Below are 18,102 nucleotides of genomic sequence, written 5' to 3'. Positions count from 1 at the left end.
AGCTGTTTTATAACAATCTATACAGGGTGGGAAAAGAAGCCCTCTTAGGCTTTGCCATTCAGTTCTGCAATAATAAATGAACTATCACAGTTCAAGATGCAGTTGTTGTTCTTTCACATCACCTGACTAATGCATCCTGACACCTCAATTATATTAAACATGAAGCCCCCCTCCAGCCCCACTTTGCACTGTGTCACAGGGAGCAAGCCTGTGCCTGCACCACAGGAACACTGGTGAGCAGCCTGGGCTGGATGTGGCCACTTGGTAGCAGGGCAGGGGGCGAGAACAGGGCGTCTGGCCCCATGCTGGCGTCAGATATCCCCACTGAGACCTCTGCAGGGGCAATGCTTCTATTTGTGTGCCTGTGTACTTGCTGCCCTTAGCAAATTTAAAAAATAATAAGAGTGAAATCTCAGAGCTACCAGACCAAAACGCAGTGGTGTGCAGCCAGACGCTGGTGTGCCTTATGTACTATTGCCACAGATGCTTCATAACAGAGTAGAAGAATATGATCAGCAGCTATTGTGAGTGTAATGAAAAGAGCCTTTCAAAACAAGTGTGGAAGCACACTCAGAAAAATCCTTCTATTTATTTATATTGATATCTCTAATAAAATTGCTTCCCACAAATGTTTTGCAACTGACACTGCTTTGCCCAGTATCTGCAATAATCATATCCTGGTAAGGCAATCTAGCAAGGTGTTTTTTTTTTTTTTTCCAAGAGAAAACAATTACTTGTTCTTTTTTTTCCACAAAGCCTGGCTACACATCCCCACCACTGCCCTCTGCCTTGGCATGGGCGCACTGCTGAGCTGCCTGTGACCCCTGTGGGACCGTGAGGCTGGCCCCTTGGTGAAGCCATTCTGAGCCACACGGCTGCCCCCGCCTGTGTCCCTGGGCAGAGCTGCTGGGCTTGGACACTTCCATACTGGAGCAAAATTCCTCAGCCCTTCTTCATGAAAACACAATTACTGTCATTAAATCCATACTGTGATACACAATGTCTCTGCTATACTCCCCGATGAGCCCATGCACCGAACCTAACGACTCCTACTGTAGCTAAATACCATGCTGGGCTGTTAAGACAGTGCCACACGTCTGGCTCCTACTGGTGATGAGTGGTCTACAAAGCAGCCTGATTACTTTCTAAAGGCCTGATATCATGGTAACACCATGAGGGGGCATGAAAAAGATGTCTCCCTCCCTCCCTGCCTTTCCCTGCAAGGCTCATCTTCCAGACTGCAGCTGCTGCAGCAGGAAAGGCAGCCAGGGCTGGTGGCACTGCTCCTCCCAGGCCGGGGATGCTGCCACATAAATAGGCAGGTTGAGGACAGACAAATTCAGCTCCCAAAGCACAGTTTTTTGCTGGAGTTTACTTTCCCCAATTGTGAGAAAAGAGGCCAAGGACCGGTGGCAGCAGTGCTATATGTGGCTGCTGCTCACACCCCTCACTTCTGCCTGCACTGTGGAGATGTACTGGTGGAGCAGGGCAAGGGCTGCCACCCCAGAGCTGTCCCTAGCCTTGGTTCAGAAACAAGTGAGCAGCATGGTCCCACTGGCAGCCCTGGGTGTGAGTTGTTTCCCACCCCATGCAACCACTGCCACCTCCAGTGTTGCTGTGCCCCTTAGGAATATTAACAGAGCCCATAATATTTAATGGGTTTGCTAGTGATAATGTCATTTTAAGTGATAAATTGCTCCCTCATGTCACTGAATTCTGTTTCTAAATTTTTATGTATTTTTGATAGGCCAATTTATCCCTGCTGCAGTTCCAGCCCATGCAGTCAATGGCATTCCACTGGGGGTGAATTTTGTCTGCTATTTACAGTGTGTGCTTTTAAGCAGTGATTGGTGTGACAGTGTGATCTGTACAGCTGTCTCCCTGTATTTATTCTTTTGCCTATAAGGTTGATTTATACTAGCTCAAAAAAAAAAAAAAAAAATAGCTCACAACCTTTCATGTGAATGACTTTAAATAACTGATTAATGATTATTATTAGGATGACTATAATGGAACAAGGTTTACAGAGTTTATGGACTTGGATGAGCAATTGCACATAAAGCTGTTGTGTGTTCCTCTCCAACTCTAAACCTTTTCTGAGGTTTTCTTTATAATTGGCTGGTGCCCTCTGGGCTCAATCTGACTTGACATGCCTGACACAAGGTTAGCGGTGGAGCCGCCTGCATGAGGGATGTCTGATGTCTGTGTGCTCTAGGACAGCTCCATGCAGGTACCTGCAGGCAGCAAGGGGTGTTCTGCATCGGCCCTTGCCTTTCAGGAAGGTGAAATCCCCGTGCAGATGACAGTAGTGACTTGCAGGCAGGGAGCATACAGGTATGGTACTTGCACAGTACTCCTGGGCATTGTTTGCATGAATTTTGTGAGCTTAAAATGGTGGTACTTGATCTCCAATGAAGCATCTTTCCAGGCTTGTGTGATATGAAGAGCCCCTAAAGCTCCATTTATAGAGCTGACTCTCTGTTTCTGTCTCTGTTGCTGCAACACCTTTAGGTGCAGATGCGTGCCTCACTAATGGTTAATTTGATGCTGCCAGGAGTCTCCTGAAAAATTTTGGAGAGGTGCAGCACTGGGTGAACTCATCTGCTTGGCTTTGTATTTCTTCGCTCCCACTGGACTGACAAATTGACTGACTGAATAAGGGCTTCCCAGTGGTCAGAAACACCCACATGCAGCCAAGCTCTGCTGTGGTGAGTCCACACATCCTGGGGATGGGTATGGCACACGGACAGGCTCCTCAGGGCTGCCCTTGATGCAGAGATCAACACACGCATCCCCTGCCCACTGCCCCGTGGTGTCAGTAAGTACCACCTTGATGGCAAAGCCCTCTTGCCAGAGCAGCTATGGTTCACATAGCATTTTCCAGGGCTGAGGCTCCTGGGATGACTCTAGCAGTGTTATCCTGTCTGAGCTACCACGTGGGGTATGAAATATGGGGAAGGATGGGTACTTCATGAATATCTCCATGCCCTGGAAGAAGAAGGAATTTGCATGGCAAGAAGGGCCATGAGTGTTTTCCTATAGGTTTAACTCCTGGATGCTCTTGTTTTGATGAGTATGAAAGGGTCAGTAGAAGCAGACTGACAGGAGAGGTGCTTGGTTTTCCCTAGTGCCACAAAGTGCAGCTACCTGGCTAGGCACACCTTTGCAGTTCAGTTGTAAGATTTGTCACTGTCAAAGTCCTAGGAAGGGAAACATAGCTTTTTTTATAAGCTGGCACTGTTTCAAAAGTACTACAGGATAAGGCAAAGTCTGGGAATACAAACTGTTATCGTTATTGTTATTGTTATGGTTATTATTATTAATCACAGTTCAAGTAAACCTGCTTGAAAATTTCTCTTGTTATTTGCTCTACTTTCCACTGGTTTATGTTCCCTGAGCAGAGTTTGATTAAAAACTGTTGCATGTCATTTTGTTCACAAGGGTTGATGTGCTGTGCTGCTGTCACCTCTTTGCAGCCCAAATAATACGAAGACACATAATGGAAGTGGTTGAATACTTGCTACTGGTTTTGATCTTCTTCAAAATATCATTTTCACTTTATATGTCTAGAGAATAGCTGGCCTCCTGCCGTTCCCATTCACATCTTATCCTTGAACAATGAGGAGAAAATCTGCCTGCAGTAAATGTTCAGTTTATGTTGGGGAATTTTTCCAATACAGAAAAGAGAAAGGGAAATAAAGCAGCTTTATGAAATAATGGTGCCATTCTCAGATAAACATGGATATTTTTCCTGTTAACTTCATGAACAATGAGGAGTAAGGAAGTCAAATGTATCTGGACTCATGCCAGAACTGATTGTCTGTTCTTTTGTTTGAGGCTTTTAGGCTTTCTATATATGTATTTTTTTAAAGACTTCTGGACAAGACTTCTAACTCATACAGATTTTACCTTCTTATATGTAAAAAGGGCAGGTTTGTTACAGGTATAACAACATGGCTCTGGTATTTCAGTAAGCGTGGGCTCCACAGGGCTGATGAATGCAGCCCGCCTGCACCGGGGGAGAAGGGAGCGTGTGTTGCCTGGTGGGGTGAGGCTGTGTCTGCAGGGAGTGGTTGGTGTGAAGCCAGGCCAGGCAGGACATCGCTGCTGGTAGGTTCTTAAAATTGGCCATCAGTTTTGGTGGAGCCCAGGGAAGCTTTCTGTTGAGCTGTTTGACTGTTTGTAGCCCTGGGACCCTTCTCTGCTCCCCTGCCTGCCCTGACAACAAATCAGGTTGCTCGGGAGTACCATGGCCGTGTGAAACAAGCACATTTGCCAGCTTGACTCTGCATCCAAACATCAGTACAACTACTTTTTATTATTAATTTCAAGCTCCAGCTGCTGCCTTGAAGCATTTTGTTTTGTCACTGTGCAAGTTGCTGCTCAGAACAAACAAAAGGGAAAAGAATAATGAAAGCAAACCCCCCTAAAACTCATTAGTAACGTAAAGTCTAGCAAGTATGGCTAACAGTGTCTAATAATCCATCAAGGTGGCTCATCTGTCAGCTATAACGACATCATCCCTAGAAGTTTACTAACAATTTATAAGGTCTAAGCAGAGTTTAGTGTTCATGGCAGCAGCACTGTGATGGCTGGGTGCAGGAGCCAATGCATGGCCAACAAACAACACAGTGCCCACAGCGCACAGGAACCATGCAAATGCCTGTAAGCCCAAAGGACAGGGTCTCCTTCAGGCCTGGCTGCAAAAGATACCGAGGCAGTTGGTGCCTGGTTACAGTGCTTTGCTCCAGGGAAATCACAAAGCCCATCAGAGCTCACTGAGGAGGTGTGGGTCCCACCAAGCCCAGGAGCTGCCAAGGTTGATCTGTCTGGCTGAAAGTCACTCTAAGGGTTCCACAAGACTATCTGTCACCAGCAGATGCTCTCTCTGTGCCTTTTGCAATGTCTCAGTCACCTTCTTTGCCCTCCCTTCCAGTGACTTTTCCTGTGCCCTCAACTAATCCATCATCTGCTCTGGGCATGGAGAGCACTCCGTGGAGCATTTGCCACTTTATGCTGCCGACCTTCCGGCGCTGCTCCCGCTGCAGCTCCCAGCCTGCTCTGATCCGCTCTCCCTTTGGAGTCTGCTGACATGTTCTGGTTTTCAAACAGCTTCATATAAAACTGGAAGGTCTCAAATCCAGATCAAGGCTGACATCCGCTGTTGCTCCCTCATGCAACCAGCCTGCTGCCTCCCATAGGGCTAAAGCCGTTGTTTTTGCTCCACTGTTTGTGGGGCTAATGCATTTACTGCTGCTATCCCCACTGGTGAGGGTATGGGTGATGGTCACACAATCACTGTGAAAGGCTTAGAAATGCATTTAAGTGGCTTGTGTTTCTCTGTGAAATCTGAATTAAATTCCCCACCCTCAGCAAAAATGAAAAGGAGAAACACCAACAACTTAAAAAATACATATTGCTTATAGGGAGTCTGAGGTTTTGCTGTCTTTTTCTCCAGACAGGAATGTTGTAGCATTGCCTACAGAGCCTTTCTTCTCTGCATTAGACGAGCGAGGAGATTTCATTTCATACATCATTTACAATGGAGTGCGTCAGGAGCAGAGTTGGTGCATATTAACACAGGGATGTGGGGAGAGAGTTGGGTTCTTTGAAAGTTTCAAAGCATTTCCACTGAGGAGGGGAACCAGTGCTGCTGATTCCCTTTCACTCCCTTGCAGAAGCTGCATGTACCAAAAGCCCATGAAATGGAAAGAGAAGAACAAAGGCAATGAAATGCCTGTAATGTTCCAGCATTAGTGAGAGCTGGAGTAACACAGAGATGGTGTGGAAAGCGACCCCCTAAGTCTCCAGCAACTCTTCTGTCTCTCCTCCTCGCTCTCCTAGCTGCCTCCTGCCTTCCTTTATATTCACACTGGAGTCAGCACAGGGAGGAACCACGCTTGGAAAGAGTGGTCATGGGTTGGGAGAGGGTGAGGAAGACATCCTGCTCCTTTCTCCTTCCATCCTGCTCCTTCCTCCTTCTGGCCAGCCACTAGTCATCATCACCCTTTCTTCATTGGCCCATATTTGAATTCAAGCCAGGTCTTTGGAGCACTACAAAATAGCCACCTTTCATATTGATCAAAAAGTAAGTCTGTGAGATAATGATTTGGTTTAAGAATCAATTTTTTTTTTTTTTAATATGTTTGGTTTGCTTTTGATTTCCTCCTGGAATTTGAAGCCTTAAGATATACTTGAGAAAACTGGAAATTATAGCTCACTATGAGCTCTAAAACTAAAGCTAGGGAAGATGTTGTTGTCTTATCACAGGACCCCAGGGACTGGATCTTTCTGGAAAACATAAGGTACCACAAAACTTACCATAAAAGCTGTGGGACAGGCAATGAAATGACTGTGTCTTCCTTCCTTTGTTGATGTGCAGTTTCTCTCTTTAGCAGAGGCTGAGCGGACTGTCCTGCTAGGGAGAGGAGAGAAGTCCCCAAAGCACTGTGACACTGTGCCAGCATCTTTCCATCTTCCTTGTGTCTGGAGAGAGCCACTGGGCAGGGGTGCATGGGATCTACAGTCTTCATACATGAAAATGCTCTCTAAATGCTGTACATTTCTCTTTCTATAGAAAACCACCTAAAATCTCTTGGATTTTGGACAGAAGTGTCTGGCAGGGAGTTCTGGGAACAATGCCAGTATTAAGGGCATCTTCCTGTACTGTTGCACCAGGAATGCAATGATTATCTTGTCTGCCTGATGCTGCTTTTCCATGTGTGTGATTGTAGGTCAAGGGATTGGGAAGAGATTTAAGCAGGAGTTCCCCCGGCTCCTGAAATTAACACAAAGTCTATCTTGGCTGTTATCAACATGAAGACTTTCTTGACTGCTGTAAAATTCACATCCAGTTCTGGTGGGTCACCTCAGTGCTATCAGATCTGAGGGTGAGCAGAAACAGCAGAAAAAATGCCCATTACATCTGGGAAAGTCTACTTTCAAGCACTCTCAGGTTTGTTCAGTAATTGATGTTGATCAGAGATGTTTCCCTGGATTTACAAAGTTTATTTTCAATTAAACTATTGACTACTGGTAGTTGCTCAGAGTGTTCTCCAGAACTGTTGATGGATTTAATTCACTCAGGAGAGATTCAGCTTGCTCTGGGTGACTTCTACAAGGTTACGGGAGCAACACACATGGTGGGTTTCTGTCGGCTGCTAGTTGTGTCCTGTTAGAGTTAGGAAATGGAAACTTTTCCCATCCCTCCCCCATGAGTGTGCTAAAAGCTCCACAATCTATTTTCTCTCACTCTTCACCTCTTCTCCTTTATATTGGCTGCTTTGCACCAAAAGCCCCATAGTTACGTGCACTTTGACACTTGCATTTCAAAATGCCTGATTGTGGAGTTCTGCCAATACCAGCAATTGATCTAGTGCCACAGACTGGCTTAATTATTCAAGGTCAGTCTCTCTCTGTCTCTTCTTGTCCGGGGAGTAGCAGCTATGGGGAATAAAACTTGAACAGTCTTTAAATTTTAATCATAAACTTCAGTAAGTCACAGATTTGTTTTGCTGTATGTGTTATATTTCTGTTGTACTTCCTGCAACTTTTCCAGCACCAGTACTCAAAGCATGTCTATATCACTTGGTACAACAGTGAGCCTTTGTAAAGCACAGTATTTTACACTGCTATTTAAAATGCATAAGTTGTGTGATCTAAGCAGTTTCCAGTTCACTTTTGAGCTCCTGTAAAATGCATCCCTTAAGGCATTTCAGCTGAGCAACTAAGAAGGTGAGGGTATTAGAGGTTGTGAAATGGCTTGTCTGCTAAGTCTTTCTATGTGCATCTCTTCAGATAAATCTCCCGTGACCTCCTGCTACAAGCAGAACATTAGTTAAGTATCTCATTGGTAATGGAGTGTTCTGGACCTGATCTTATATTATATTAAGGACCCTTCATGCTGTCTGGGAACACGTTGGCCTTCAGGAAGGATAGGAAAGGTGTCCCTGACAGCACACAAGGTGCAAGCAGTTCCATTAAACAGTGCTGGGCTTATGAAAAAGACCTCACTCCAACCCTTCTGCCAGCCATGGGCACCCAACTGGGCCAGAGGCTTACTGGGATGCAGCTCCAGGTGTGCAAGGCACACGGCGCTGGCTGCAGCTGGGTGGGCTGGGAAGACCCTGGGATGATGCCTGCCCACCACCTGCCAGATGGAGCATGTACATTTTGGGGGGGGGAAATAAAGCCCAGCTACTTTTGCTAATTTTCAAACTCTTGGCATGATTACAGTATCTCTGTTTTACAGCACCCGGCTATTAGTGTAAAGCACTATGCAAGTCAATTAATGATAATGTCTCTTTCCTTGAGATAAAATAGTTCATTCTCACAAACCGGCCGGGATGCACAGAAAGCTGAGCTGCATGTTGCCCTTGATGGTACAGGATGAATAGAAGCGTGGATTTGCTTTCTTCCCGTGCAGTTGCTGGCTTTGTCACAGATTTAAAGCAGCACTGTTTGAAGCTCTGCCTCTATAGCTGTGTTATGCTGTCCTCCTTTGTAATGAAAACTTCTTCTTTTTCATCATTTTTAATTTCAAAGCCTTCAGGGGTTAGCTTCCTCAAGGCTACATCTCAGTCTATGAAGAACTGAGTGTCTAGCTATGTTCTTCCTCACCAACCCAGTGGCCAAGGCTAGTTGGCTTTCACCTTTCCCTAACAATAGTTTATAGCTGTTGGCTGGTGTTTACCCAGCTTCTTGGCTTACTTTAATACCTATTTCTAGATAAGAGGCCATTCATTCTTGAGCTGGAGCACTCACTGCTAGTTTGGGGGAGGTTTGTTTACTGCAGTAACCAGCTTGATCCACATGTATTCCCATCACTCTCCCTTGCTATAACCTACAAATCTCTCCAACTTATTCAGCTCAATGCTGGAGATGGTTTTTGAAGTCTTCTTTAAAGGGTAGCGAGTGCCCTTAAAAATTTTCTCTGCTTTGAAAGATTCTACCTGTTCTAATGCAATTCCCTATTTTAAAGATAGGGAATAAATATCTTGGGGATGGTTGGCTCACATACAGCTCCTATCTCTTGAAACATTAATGGTCCATGCTGTTTGATTCTTTTTGAAAGTACTCTGCTCCTGCTTTGTTTATTTAATTTCTTTTCTCTGCACTGGGACTTGCCAAACGCAGTCGTGTCCCCCCACCTCGCTGCCACCCTTTCATTCACAGAAATCAGTGAGATGTAAATATGGCTCATTTAGTTTGAGCATTGCTAACGTTTGTTTCAAAAATCAGACATGAGGTCCCTTGAATTTTGAAATGGGTTTCAAAAACCTACTTGAAAAAATAAATTCTGAATAATTTCTGGTTTTGCCTTCTGTATTTTGTGCCTTTGAAGGTTCACAGTTCTGAGCCTTCATGTGCAGTCATAAGAGATTGAAACTTGTTTTACTGTTAATAACTGCTGCATCCCTTGCAATCACACAGTTCCAAGAGGGAGCCGCTGTAGGAAATGAGCCAAGCCAAATATTGCAGCTTAATAAACTCCTAAGACTTGACAACAACAGATTTTGCTCCTGAAAATTGCCCATTGGTTTGCCTATAGCAGCTACAAACTCTGGGGCAACAACTTGGGAATACAGAGCACCATGACTGCTCTAAGGGTTACACAAAAAAATAAATTACTCTGTATTTGCTGGCCTGCATTTTATGACCAAGAACTTGTTAACTCAACCTAAAAGCTAAAGGCTTGCCTCAGCATAGAGTCAGAGACCCCTGCACCTCCCATTCCTGCATTTGGGAGCCGCTGCTGTCTGGTTTGGGGATTACAGCAAGCAGATTCAAAGACAGTTGTGCATTTGTGCCCTGAAGGGTGTATGGACCCTTAAGGGGTTTTATCCTTTCAGCCAAAAAATGCCACTCAGCACTGGTTTGTGTCAGAGCTGGTCTTCCAGCCCTGGGGCTGAGTTTGGGCAGTTTGATCTCCACCAGCAACACCCCTCTGGTGTGCCTTCGCCTCCTTGGAGCTGCACATCCCCAGGCTCAGTAGTTAGAGCTGTCTGTCCTGCACTAGCACCACTTTATAGCTTGTCCTGTCCCGTGGCAGGTATCCACGGCTATTGGGCCGGGCATGACTGATGTCTCCTCTAATTCATGTCAAATGTCAAGAAGAGAAAAGCACAAGGAGCAGGGGAGAGGAGACATGGTCCTGTGCTGGCAGGCTGGGGGAGCAGTGCTGGGGCCAGCACCGAAGCCTCAGCACCACGGGGGTGAGCACAGAACAAAACTGCTGGCCACACATCACACCTGGAGATGTGCCATCGCCTGGGGGTTTTGCAGCCTCTTGTGCAGGAGGTAAGTGGGGGCTGATGGTGAGCGATGAAGATGATGCAGCGTGCCAGAAATACGGGCTGCTTTTTCTCTTGTATCACTGCTGTTGTGATATGTTGACAGCATCACGCAGATGGGCAGGAGAGAAAGCTTGGCATTCCTGTGGCTGGTCATCGCTACCCCGCATCCGGGTGACGTTCACAAAGGCTTGCCCAGTGGGATCTGCCTGCGTGTGCGGTCCCTGACTGACACCATGAAGCAAGGGAGACCACAAGCATATGTGCAGAGACTTGGCGTTTAGTAACAGAAGCATGTACAGGCAAGGGCTTAATTAATCAGACACACGTTATGTGGGCAGCTAGGGCTTGCAGGCTGGTCATCTACCCCCAAACTCCCATCAGTACACATAACTCCTCTTTTCTGCCTTTTGAATATGTCTTTCATCTTGCATGTTAACAAGACACAAGATAGCAACATAGGCTTTCTCTTTTCCTCATTTTTTTCCTCACACAATATATAAATATAAAAATATATACGATTTATATATATACATATACATAAAATGATATTCTGCCTAAATACATGCAGACAGACACACACGAAGCATGTTGCAGAGCCTGTGGGAAACACTGTCTGTAATGGAGCCTGCTAATTATAGCAACTCTAATGGCAGCTTTCCCCCACCCTTCCCTACAGCAACTGAGATCAAAACCTTTTTTGTTTAAAATATTTACTGTACAGCTTGCAAAGCTTTAATCAACCTAACATGACGTTTCCTTGCAGCAGCTGAGTAATAAATATGCAATTAATAGGGAATTGAAATACACCCATTAGCTGTTTGCAGAGTCTCTGCTTCCCCACTGTAAAAATGCTTTCAGAGCATTTAATGTTCTGTCCGCAGTCGGCAGAGCTGCTGGAGCAGGGGGAGCGAGGCACCCCTTTGTCTTTCGGAAGGGAGAGGGATGAAAACATTGTAGGAAAGCTTTGTAAAGTTTGCAGCAGAAACCAGGCTGGCTCCTGATCTTTCGGCTGTGCCTGATGGGTGGCATCTCCCCCCAATGTCGGAGGGAAGGAGTTGCCTGGGAATCAGGCTTTTGAGACTGTTGATTTTGCTTTTAAGCACAGCTCCACACAGCTCCATGGGTCTCGGCATGCTGATTCCTGGTGGCTCCATGTTTGCCCTATGCCCGGCTAGCAGCCCGGAGCCAGGGCTCTGGCTGTGGCCAGCCCCCTGCAGCAGCTTGTCCCACAGCTCCCCAGTGCTTTCTGTTGGGATGTGTCCTCTATGGAATATTAAAGCTGCTTTTTAAAAAGTTAGTTTCCTTCCATGTTTGCAGCACTGTCTTGGCTCTGTCTCAGGTAGCAGGAGACAGTACAGAAATGGCTAGAAGACCCTTGAAAACTAAGCTTATGTGGCATAACCATCAGCTTCAGAGTCTTCTCCACACCTTGGTCCCATGAACCATGAGACAAAGTGCAGCCCCAGCCCAGGACACCAGCATCAACCAATGCAGCAGGCCCAGCATCTTGTGACTGCTGAGCCCGACAGAGCTGCACAAATGGTCACGAGATGGGCTGGATCGTGCCCAGGCGGGTGTCACGGCACCAGGGTTCATGGGATCCCACGGAGCCACCACCTTATTCTCCCCATGGCAGTTGCCCACCCCAGGGGAAGCACATAGAGCCCCAGTTGAACAGCCCAGTGTTTTTTGGGGGGAGGAGGGACAGGGCTTGAGGCACCATGGTGGGCTTGTGCATAGAGCATCGCCCGAGGGGATGCTGCTTCACAGGAAAACCTCCCCGTCACACAGGGAGGAGGCAGCACAGAACCGCGTGCCTCCCAGCTAAGCATTAGTGAAGCTTTTTAATCTCTCACTGTGGGATTTCTTTTTGCTTCTGCATTGTGCCATAAAGTATTTCAGACAAGGTGACATTTTCCATCTGCATAAAGTGCTTGCAAACAGTGTGAATTTAACTTTTATTGGTTTGATTTAGGAGTATGGGAGTCTGCATAAGTCTTGGTCTCTCAACCTATAGTCCTGTACTTTAAGTGATGAATTAGTCAGTAAAATAAACAGGGCATTATCTAGCTGTACACACGTCTGCATCTTCCAAACAAAATTAAACCCTGTTTGAACGTATAAAAGCTAATGATGGTGAAATCAACTTGGCTATAAATTACCCAAAGCTCAAAACTAATCCAGAACTTTCTGAAGGCCTGGAAATGCTCCATCTCCTGAAGCAGGAAATGCAGCAGCGCAGCACACAGGACAGCACCGTGTGGCCACTGCCAGTTACCAGCTTGTCCATCTTTCTCTCCATATAGGTGCTTCTCACTGCCCACAAAGTTTGAGCTGTGGATGGTGCAAGATACCAACATTGCCACGGTTCACATTTTCTTTCCCACGTACAGTGGGAAAGAGCAATCCATCAGTTACCATCCACGGCAATCGACAAATGTTGACGTCTTAATGGCAACCGCCATACCTGCAGCTGGAGCGAGATGGAATACTGATGGAGCAGTTAGTACCCAGGATGGTGATGTGATTTTATATTTCATTTAACCCAGAACACAATACGCTGCAATGTATATATTTGTAACTGCTCCCTTGATGGTCTCTCCGGAGTATTATAAAGATTTATCATGTAGTGTTTGGTCAATACTAAATACCGTGAAATGTCAGTAGAGCACTTTTTGGAATTGCTTGAGCAGTAAATAACAGAATCCTACAATATCCAAAAAGGAGCGAACAGGTGAGCAAGTAACCTTAATGAAACAACAACAACAAAAAACAACAAACACAATACCTAACCTTTAGAAAAGAACAACAAAACACCAAGGATTTTGTTATTAAGTCCCCTTGACTTTTAATAAGATGTATATATATGTCATTTAACTGCTCTGATAGGGGTAGCCATTTAGATCAGGAAATTTGGTGCCATGGATTTTTGAGTCCAAGCACCACATCAAGTTTCCCCCACTCCTTTTACCACCATGAAACCCCTGCTCCTCCTGTTCCACAGCCCTGTGTCAGCAGCCGTGCCATGGCCAGAGAGCCTGCGAGAACATCCTCTGGGTCCTCTCCAGGAACCAGTCCCAGAAATAGCAGCTGGGAGGTGACGTGGACACACCCACCCCGTGCTGACACATTTCCCTCACCATTGCTTCTCAGCTAATGGTAGGATTGATCTAAGAAAACCCTCCAGGTTTTTTTTTACAGATCAGAAGTTGGCTCCTGCTTAAACATATGTGTCTCTTTCCCTGTCTCTGACTTGCAGAATAGCTGCTAACTAACCAAAAGACAACATGGTGAGCTGAGGCTATTAGTGACTAATAATGCCATTTGCAGGCAGCAAAGGCTGAAAGGCTTCCAGAGCAGTTAGCAGTCTGCAAGTATCTCCCAGAAATGCATGAGCAGAGCTCCTGTGCAGCAGCCAAAGAGCAATTATTCTTGGAAAGCACGTCTGCCTCATGGTTTAAAATCTCTTCTAGTGTATCAAGTTAAAAAAAAAAAAAAAAAGAAAAAGAAAAAGAAAAAAGTGCCAAATGAAAGCAGAGAAACCAGAATAAAGGGCTCTGAGTGCTGTGAATGACCGTGAATGCAGGTGGGTGCACCTGGTGACACCCTCTGGCTCTGTGCAGGGTGCCCACAGCAGCGACAGCCGGCGGGGCTGGCCGCAGCTGGAGTCTGTCCTTGCGGAGGCGGCCACAATTTAGTCCCCTCTCCGGCCTTCCCAAGAGCAGAGACACAGGCAGCATGCAGAGCTCTTCAAAAACTGCATTTGTTAGAATGTGTCTCAGTCAAGCAAGCACGCATTTTTTTTTTTCTTTTGACTTTCCTTTTTTTTTTTTTTTTTTCCCCTGCAAATGTCTCAATTGTAGCAGAAGTAGTTATATTCCTAACACGGTCATTTTGAGTGCAGCTCTGTACACAGCTCTGCTCTTTAAAGAACTAGCATGGATCCTAACAGCTCTCCAGGCAGGAAATCTGGTGGGACCTCTGCTTTCCTGCTTACTGATCTAACGCTGGATCCCTGGATCCCAATGAGCCCATCAATGCAGTGCCTTGGTAGCAAATAATGATGCAGGGAGTCACCAAAGGACTGTTTTATGGTCCAAACTTGTTAACTACAGAGAATGGTTCTTTTGCAACATTATTATAGTTTTTGCAAATCACTGTTGCTTGCTAGTTTATTCCACATTTTTGCTTAACCACTCTGGTGCTATTTTTTTTTCCTTTAAATGGCATATTTCAGTTCCTTCATGGGGCTTATTCTCAAGGATTTTTTTTGTGTGTGTGTGTGTGTGTGTGTGCTTTTTCTGTATGCTGCTGCATCTTTTTTGTGGTTCAGTTATTTTAATTATGCATTTTATTTTAAGTACATTGTTTTATGACATCATTTGTTAATTGTTCAATTATCACTCTGTTCCTTCGCTGCTCTGCAGTGTGTAGTAGCCTTGAAGCACTGGAGGAGTGTGCCACGAAGAGAAAAATATATGGCCTAAAGACCCAAAGATGCATTGTCGACAGTTCTGCACTATTTAATTACATGCTGTTTGGCAAATAATTAGTAAGAAATTAGCTTCTTTCTCTCTATGGGAAGAGCTTTTACAATTTGCCACCAGCCCCTGCCAGATGAAGCACGCTGCTCCTGCTCGTGGCACCTCCATCAGCCTGCGAGCGGCAGAAGCTGCGATTTGCACAGGTCAGGGCTGGTGGCACCTGTGGGGTTGCCAGCTGATTGGGACTAAGAGCATTTCACAGCACCACAACATCAGTATGGATTCTGCTGGGTGGTTGTATGGTACTTAAAAGGTGCAGGTTAACAGGAGGTGCATTTATCCATCATCTCTAAAATCCCTCATCTCTCCTGCTGCTACAAGCCCATGCTCCTACTCTTTAATTTACTCCCATACCAACTTGCTGATGCAACTTGCAGCATCGTGTCTCATCGTGTCTCTCACCTCACCCTTGACTTAGAATGCCAGCTCCCTGATTCCCTTTGCACCCTCTAAAAGGTGAGAGAGCCAGTGGGGTGCACCTCCCCACCATTGGTGCTGCCTGAATTTCAGTGGAAGTAATTAAAAACAGACCAAAACCCCAAGTGATTCAGCTGTTGTGCTGAGTGCTGTATCTGTGGCCGCCGAAGCAGTCAGGTACACACATTTCGACAGATGGATGAAAAGAGCATTGCGGTCTATAGATGCAGATCTATTGAGTCGCTCTCTTTCAGCTTGAGAAGATAAAGGTTCGTGTCCTCTCTGACAGAAGAAGGGCTGATATTGGTCTTGTGTTACCTGAGCTGGTTCTTGCTGATGAAGGTAGCACTGTCTGGTTGAATTAGCAGCCTGGGGCATGCCCAGCAGCGAGCAGTAGGGACAAAGAAAGGCAGACCTTAGTGACTTTGAATGACCAGGTTTGGGTGACACAGAGTAACTCCCACTTGAATTTGTGAGACTAAAAAAAAAAACCTGATCAGAAGTACCTAATTCCTCTCTTACATTGAGCCCTGAGTTCAGTGTAACACTTTTACCCTCTGCAAAGTTGTGCACGCTTTCTGTCATCTTTTTTATCATATGAAGCCCTACATCAGCCTGTAAATTGGTTTATGAGACTGAACTCACCGTTACATAGCTCAGACAAAACACTCCAGGTACTCCATGGCATGCCCAGGTACAAAACGGTTTAATTTGCAAATCCTTACTGAATATTAATTTGGAAGGGCTGGGTGAGTTGATGGCTTATATTTCTGCTACGAATGCAACAGATTGTGACCCATTCATAATGCAAGCCTGAAAGAGAACTGAAGATGCTGAGATTCACCATATATCGCTGCAGTATCTCACTTGTTTTACAGTAATTTGATGCTGCCTGAACACAGTAGTCGACCTTTTTTACTCCTGCTTGCAGGGTAGAACAGCAGGGATGATAAACCTTATGCTTTAGTTCAGAAATAGCACACATCACTGAGAGCGACCAGGGTTGCACCACAGGAGAGTATGCATTGTGGCAGCTCACAGCAATTCTGATTACTGAGGTTTATTATATATACAAGAAAACCATATTGCCCACTAGTGAAATTGCACATTGGTCTAAAATCCTGTTTAGGATTTGATTTTTAAACCTAACCTCTTGTCTGGGTTTATGTCTCCTGGAAGGTATGTTCCTGTAAGAGACCTGCATGGCTCAGAGTCCCATGAATCTGAAATGGGAACATTTGTGAGCACTGTGATGGTCCTACTCTGCCTCGAGATGGCAGTGACCACAGCCTATGTCAGCTAATACACATTTGCCTAAAGGCAAAACCAATGGCTCACTATGCCCCAAGTCAAAGGAAATTTGTGAGATAGCTACCTGAGATGCAAAGGGAAGGAAGTATGATCTGTGCATGGAGGGGCAGTATCACCGTGTCCACTTTCCCTGCACAGCCTCACTGTGCCCAGTCTGGAGGACTGCCTTTGTTCTTGGGGCAGCATAACCATGGAGAAACTTCAGCACAGTATGCAGAAAAAATAAAGCAAACTAGCACTAGAAAACAGAGCTTGGGGTCATCTGGGTGCTAGATTGCATCTACTTTTATTTATACAGAAGGAAACATAGCATGAGTAACGGCTCTGAAGCAGCTACACTGGGTATTTATTGCAGAGAGATGACTGGGACAAATGAGAGCATTTCCACTTTTTCAGCAGGTGGTGCACAATGAGCGTGACTCTCACAGTGACCGCAGACCTCAAAACAGTGGGCAAGTGCCTTCCTTCTAGTAAACCATATAATCTCTTTCCAAAACCATGAAGCCCAACCTCAGAGATCACAGGGATTTTGCCTGATTAAAGACCAGAATAAATTTGAGGGCCAGGTTGTCTGGCTGCTGTAGCAGCAAATGTGGGAGGAAGGGCCTCGGGCTATTTTCCTTGACATGGAAAACTTACATGACACATCATTTGATATGTTGATTCTATTTTTTAAACATTGCATAGCAGAGATCGGAGCTGGCTGCAGCTCAGTCAGCCGTCAGCTCTGCAGTCCAACATTTCTGCCTTCTGGGGCAGGAGCTGCACCTGGCCCTCGTGTCCCTGCTGGCAGCAAGTGCTCTAACCCATGGGCATGAGCACCTTTTCTCAGGTGTCTTCTCCACTACAGTACTAGGTAATCATAATCTCCATGTTCCTCCATGAACTATTTGTGTGATCACAGCCAGCCTTTGGCACAATTTCTTGCTAACACTGTAACAGTAATGGCACTCTCATAACAACTGTGCTGCCACCAGCTGAATCTATACTGCAAATAATCTCACCTGGCTCAGAGTCTGCAAATTGCCTACATTGGGGTCAGCTGTGTGAATGGTCCTGCAATATGTATGGCCCCAGATGAACCCAGGCTCTATGTGGCACGCTCCAGAGGAAGTGTGGCTTGGAAATTGCATTCCATCCCTATTGCTAGTCACAAAAAATGGCAAATTCCACTGGAACATCTGGCATTGGGGCTCTTCTTCAAAGGTGACAACTTGGAAGGAAAGCTTTCATCTGAGGAACTTCCTGAGTTCTTCTTACATTTCATATGTATGAAAGGAGACATTCTGAAAAAAGGGTTGCTTGGGAGATTTGAAGTGGCATTTGGCTGGTGGGATCTCTCTGACTGGTGCTGTTGTGTGAGAAGGACAAAAGTGAGCCTGACTGTCAGGCCTAGGAAAAAAGCATGCAGCTCAGAACTAGGGGAAAAAAAAGATAAAACTGTTCTTTCTGCTTTGTTGCTGGTATTTTTTTCTAGTTTTAAAATCAAAATCTACCCTAAATCTTCAAGTTTTTTTTTTTTTTTTTTTTTTTTT

The 18,102-nt window shown here is 45.5% G+C and overlaps 1 long non-coding RNA gene across 1 annotated transcript in view; it reads left to right on the top strand.

Annotated features, from left to right (window-relative positions):
- LOC311443753 overlaps positions 1-12,958 on the top strand; it is a 52,146-nt gene extending 39,188 nt beyond the window's left edge. Inside the window, exons 4-5 of the long non-coding RNA XR_014697479.1 lie at positions 10,052-10,299; positions 12,602-12,958. This is a non-coding gene — a long non-coding RNA (uncharacterized lncRNA). The remainder of the gene's footprint in view (positions 1-10,051; positions 10,300-12,601) is intronic.
- The last annotated feature ends 5,144 nt before the right edge of the window (positions 12,959-18,102 follow it).

This window comes from Aythya ferina (assembly GCF_964211825.1).
Source record: "Aythya ferina genome assembly, chromosome: 13".
NCBI classification, from domain to species: Eukaryota; Metazoa; Chordata; class Aves; order Anseriformes; family Anatidae; genus Aythya; species Aythya ferina.
Note: the sequence above shows the minus strand (reverse complement) of the source record. Positions and strands in the feature narration are given on the sequence as shown.